Raw genomic sequence first — 6,439 nt, forward strand, 5'->3', positions numbered from 1 at the left:
CCAGCTGGCCTTGGTGAGCTCCCAATAGATCAGCCCCACTGTCTCAGTGGGTGGGTGCACCCCTCGTGGTCCTGACTTCCTTGTTCATCTTCTCCGTCCTTCCGCTCCTCATTGGGACCTTGGGAGTTTTTAAAATAAAGAAAGAAATCATCCTTTAAAAATAGGATATTTGGGGTCCCAAAATTTCTTTAAAAAGTCCAATTTCAAATAAATACACTTTTTTTTTTTTAAAGACAGTGTTTCTCTGTGTATCTTTGGAGCCTATCCTGGAACTCCCTCTGCAGATCAGGCTGACCTAGAGCTCACAGATATCCATCTGCCTCTGTGTCCTGAAGGCTGGGATTAAAGCTGTGCACCACCACTACCTGGCAAAGAAAAAAAAATGACAAGATCTGAAATAACAGGACAATATGCCATATATTCAGGAAAATATTGTTCAATTGAAGTTAATTCTCAGTGGACCTAGATGGTGTATTGTGGGAAACACTTCAAGGCAGCTATGATCAGCTATGTTTTAAAGCATTAAGACTTCATAGAAAACTGTGACAATGACTTAAACAAGTGGAGAAATAAAAAGAAAATTTAGAGTTAAAAACATAATCATTAAAATGTAAAGTGTTTTTTTGTTTCTTTTTAAATAAAAAGATTTAAAATAGAGTTAAGATGGCAAAAGAGACGTCATTGTTGGATTCGGGCATTATGCTGGCCTGTCACTTGTCAGGATACACCCAGGTAGTACCCTGGCTAATCCAGGGTCCTGCGGCTGCTAAACCACTAAGTAGTCTGTGTGCAGGCACAAAAGGTGCCTTTAAGAGACAAACTCTGCCCATATCTGCTCTAGTTTCCCCTGGCTCTCCTGAAGAGGGAGGCTGGTCCTTGCCTCTTCTTCCTCTTCCTCTTTTTCTCTGTATTGTTCTCCTGACTCCCTTTAGCTTTAGCTCCAAAAAAAACAAAACAAAACAAAACAAACAAACAAACAAACCAAAAGCAAAGGCAAAAAAAAAAAAAAAGAAAAAGAAAATCTCCCACATAATATCTGCCTACTTGGCCTATCTGTCCCTCACTCACTGACTCACTGTGGGCTCTCACGTGCTGATTGACGGTTTGGCCAGTCAAGGTCCCTCTCCAGCTGTTTTACAACACCCCCCCCCACCCCAGGCATCTGCAATCACTGACCCTTGACCCCGCCTATATACCTTGAAGAGTTTCAGAGCCACACCAGCCTTCATCAGAGGCAGGGAACTTCCAGTACTGGAGGAAGACATACCACCCTAAGCCTCAGGCCCTATCTGCACCAGTTAGAGGAACCCCTGAATACACACTCTGCCTGCATCCACCAGAAGAAAGCTGGAAGCATAAGAACACATTCAACAACATAAAAAGCAATAGGGCATCACCAGAAACTAGTGGTTCTACACCAGCAAACCTGAACATCCCAATGCAGATGAAGCAGAAGAAAGTGACTTTAAATCTAACTTTACAAAGCTGATAGAGATCCTTTTTTTTTATTGAGAAAAAAAAAAATTTCCACCTCCTCCCCTCCCCCCACTCCTCTCCCCCTCCCTCTCAAGTCTGAAGAGCAGTCAGGGTTCCCTGCCCTGTGGAAAGTCCAAAGTCCTCCCCTCTCCATCCTGGTCTAGGAAGGTGAACATCCAAACTGGCTAGGCCCCCACAAAGCCAGAACAAGAAGCAGGATCAAAACCCAGTGCCATTGGCTGATAGAGGTCCTTAAAAAGGAAACAAAAAAGTCTCTTAAAGAAGTGGAAGAAAAGACAAAAAAAGTGGGTAGAAATCAACAAGCCCCTTAAAGAAAGCAAAAGAATTTTTAAAAAATTAAACAGGTGAAGGAAAGTGAAGGTTCAAGACTTTAAAACTGAAATAGAGGCAATAAAAAAACACAAACTGAGAGAATTCTGGAAATGTAAAATCTGTGTAAATAATCAGGAACTGCAGATGCAGTATAACAATCAGAATTCAAGAGATGCAAGAGAGAATCTCGGGTGTTAAAGATACAATAGAGGAAATAGATTTGTTGGTGAAAGAAAATGTTAAATCCAACAAACTCTTAGCAGGAAATATCCAGGAAATGTGTGACACCATGAAAAGGCCAAACCTAAGAATAATACAGATAGAAGAAGGAGAATTCCAGTTGAAAATATATTCAACAAAATCATAAAAGAAACCTTTCCCAACCTAAAGAAGGATATGCCTATGAAAATATAAGAAGCTTGCAGAACACCAAATAGATTGTACCAAAAAGTTCACTTGCCAAATAATCATCAAAACACTAAATATACAAAATAAAGAAAGACTATTAAGAGCTGCAAAAAGAAAAGGTCAAGTAAGGCAAACCTATCAGAATTACACCTGAGTTCTCAATGGGAACTTTGAAAGCCAGAAGGTCCTTGATAGACATTCAACAGATAATAAGAGACCACGGATGCCAGCCGAGACTACTATCCCCAGCAAAGTTTTCGGTCACCATAGAAGGAGAAAAGAAGTATTCCATGACAAAAATCAGATTTAAACAATACCTATCCACAATACATCCTTATAGAAAGTATTAGAAGGAAAACTCCAACCCAAGGAAGCTAGCTATACCCACAAAAATACAGGAAATAAATAATCCAAACACCAGCAAAACTCAAATAAGGAAAACACTCACACTATACCACCACCAGCAACAAAACCAAAAATAACACATACCAATAACCACTGGTCATTAATATTTCTTAATATCAATGGTCTCGATTCTCCTATAAAAAGACACAGACTAACAAAAAAAATATAAAAACTAAATCCATTATTCTCAGCTTACAAGAAACATACCCCAACTTCAAAGATAGACATTATCTCAGAATAAAGGGTTAGGAAAAGATTCTCCAACCAAATGGACCTAGGAAACAAGCTGGTGTAGCTATCTTAATATTTAAAAAAGAAAAAAAATAGACCATCATGTTTTAAAATTAGACTTCAACAACAAGACTAATTGCAGAAAGCACACAAATAAATGAAAACTGAAAAACTATCAACTGAATAACTCCCGAGTCAAGGAAAAAGTAAAGAAAGAAATTAAAGATTTCCTATAATGCAATGAAAATGCACAGCATACCCAATCTTATGGGACACTTGGAAACAATCTTAAAAGGAAAGTTTATAGCACAAAGTCCCTACATAAAAGAACCTGTCACTTTCAGGACAACCAAGTTTAGGCAGTGAAGGAAACAATCAAAAATAGAAAGCTGGTTGAACAAGAGGTCATCTTCCAGTCCCAGAAAGCAGCAGAAATTGATAGCTTTGGCCACATACTTCTGGTTTTCAAAATAAAAGAAAGGGGTTTTGAGATATTTCACTATGATCAGAAAAGCTGTTGAGGTCAGACATATTTCAGGGGTGCCCCTGAATAGAGAGGACATTGCTTGAAACTTTGAAGGTGAAGCCTGAATTGCTTTGGAGACCCCACGATGATGGAGAAGCAAGGGCCATGGATACGTGCCAAAGGAAAGCTGCAAATAGAGAGTGGAACCATCCCAAGAGAAACAAATGCATTGCAGTCAACAAAAGCAAAAGGAATCTGAGATCTGAAGAACATTTTGACATTAGACATGGAGATGCAAAATTGGAGTTTGCCCAGCTGATTTTTAGTGTTCCATTGGTCCAGCATTTCCTCATTATGCTCCATTTCCTACATTTCGGAAAGACAATGAATATCCTGTGTCATTATATGTTGGAATCATGTGATCTGCTTTTTGATGTAGATTTTACATGGCATTACAGTTAGAGTACATGAATCTCAGAAGAGTCTTTGAACTACATAGACTTTTACGTAAGTTTGACTATTGTCGACTATGAGGACCTTTGAAGTTGGACTGAATTCATTTTTGCATGACAATGTGACTACAAGCCTTTGGGGACCAGGGAGTGGAATGTGGTGTTTTGAAAGAAAATGTCCCCCAAAGAGAGTTGCACTATTAGGACGTATGGCTTTTTTGGAATTGGTATGGCATTGTTGGAGGAAGCGTGTAACTGTGGATGTGGGCTGTGAGGTCTCATATATGCTCAAGTCACACCCAGTGTCTCATTATGCTCTTATCTGCTTATCAAGAAATAGGGCTCTCAGCTCCTTCTTCAGCACCGTGTTTGCCTGCCTTCCACCATGTTGCACAATGCTTGTAATGAAACTCTAAGCCACTGAATTGAATGTTTTCTTTTTGTAAGAGTTGCCATGGTCATGGCATCTTTTCACAGCAATAGAAACCCCAACTAAGACACCATTTTATGTATAACTTAAACAGCTTTAAATGCTGAGTTACATTGTTCTTTCCTAATTTTGTGCTGTCGTTATGTTTTACTTTGTATTTGAATGTTTCAAACACATAATTGTGTTACTATTTTTTGTGTTAGAGAGTCAAGTGTTTGTAGAGTGGATGAAAATAAAGTGTTTTATGATTGCACTCTTTTTTTTTTTAAATTTCTGAAGCACTCCTTCTGGAATTCAGAATCATGAAATTTACTCTTTTTATTCTCAATACCATATGGAGGTATCTGTGAGTGTACCTACATGTGCATGTGTGTGGGAGAGGTCTTTAGAGGTGCATGTACTTGAATGTTCTATCAGACATAGGTAGACACTGAATATCTTTCTCAAATAATTTTCAACCTCAATTTTTAGTTTTATTTACTGTGTGTATGTGCATGTGTGCACATGCACATGCATTTAGTCTGTATGTATACCACATGCTTGTAGTACTCATGGGTCCCAAAAGTGTGTCAGATCTACTAGAACAGATGGTTATAAGATGCCTTGCAGTTGCTGGGAGCTGGACCTTGGTCCTCCTCACCAGCAGCAAGTACTCTCAATTGCTGAGCAGTTTCAGGAGACCCTTCATATTCTATTTTGACACAGGGTCTTTCTCTCATTCTGCTGACCTAAATGAGTTGATTAGATTAACTTTACATGGAGCCCAGGGATCCTACTCTTACCTGGTTACTAAAAATAAGAACTCACATCCTCATGTACATGTTGCAAGCACTTTAACAACTAAGGTAAATCTGTAACCCTTCAGTGATTTGAATATGCTATGTACAATTTTATCTTAGAGTTTCGTAATCCCCAGAGTTCTTGAACTCACTATTTTTTTTGTTGCTGCTGTGGTATGCTTTTTATCTTCTTATTTCATTTCAAAAAATTAATTTTTCCCTATCTCCAAGTTCATCGATTCTTCCCTTACTGTATACTTTGTGAGTGAACACACCAAAGCAATTTTTAAATCTATTTCAATAATTTTTAAACTTTTTTAAGTGTTTTTGATGAATACCAATTCTTGCGGTTTTTATCTTATAAAATATCTTTTATATGCTTTCCGTATTTTCCTTTAGATATGTTCCCATATCTGTTATTGCTATTTGTTATTTTAAAGTCATTTTGGAGGGCTAAGGGTCAATGTCAACTTTAAGTCTGGTTTTTTGGTTACTTTGTCTTATTACAGTAGATCATTTCTTCTATTTATCATGACGTTGATTAAATGTTGACATAAAGAAAAATTGGAACATGGGTGTTGGTGTTGATATTGATTGTTGACATTACAGGATATAGTATCACTTTGGAGAAAAATCTCTGGCCTTGTCTATGAGGGCGTTCTTCATTATGGTTATTGGAGTGGGGAGACACACCTAGAAATGGTGGCACCATTCTATTAGTGGGGGTGGCAGACCGCATGAAAAACAGAAAGCTAATCCAGCAGCAGCGTTCTTCAATTCCCCCTTTCTGACTGTGGACACAGTATAACCATTTGCTCCACACACCTGCTACCATGTCTTTCCTGCTAGAAAGGACTCTTTCTTGACCTATTCTCCAAATAAATCCACCTTTCTTAAGTTGCTTCTTGTTGGACATTTTGTCACAAAAAAGGAAAAGTATCTAATATAAGAGGTTGATGCTAGATATGCTTTTCTACCTTGTCAAATGATGAGTATGACTCAATCAAATCAGGAATTGAATTGATCATCATTTGAAAAGGCAAGAATAATCCATCTTGAAAATGAGTGAAATCAACATTGAGACGACACCCATAGTGCATGACAAGCTTTGGAGTTTCCTCGTGGTTAGCAGGGGTTTTTCTCAGCAGTTTTTCTTTTTTGTATCTGATTCATAGGGTGGAGTCCAGGTTCTTAATTCAGATTACTATGACTTAATTCAGATAACTATGACTTATTATTTAATGTTAGCCTTATCTTAATGGTGAGGAAGGGTATCCCCGGTTCTTCCTTCACTGATTCTTTCCCTCCTGCTCTTCTACCTCTTTTTCTGCTCCTTACTCCTCATTGCCACCTCCTCATTTTGCTTATTCCATGTCTCTCATAAATGGCTCTCAAACGTGTGACTTTCCCTTCCTTATCATTGTAGTTAACTTCTGATTTTCCTGTGCTTGCTCTTGGG

Source organism: Microtus ochrogaster, linkage group LG10, assembly GCF_000317375.1.
Source record: "Microtus ochrogaster isolate Prairie Vole_2 linkage group LG10, MicOch1.0, whole genome shotgun sequence".
In the NCBI taxonomy this organism is placed as follows: domain Eukaryota; kingdom Metazoa; phylum Chordata; class Mammalia; order Rodentia; family Cricetidae; genus Microtus; species Microtus ochrogaster.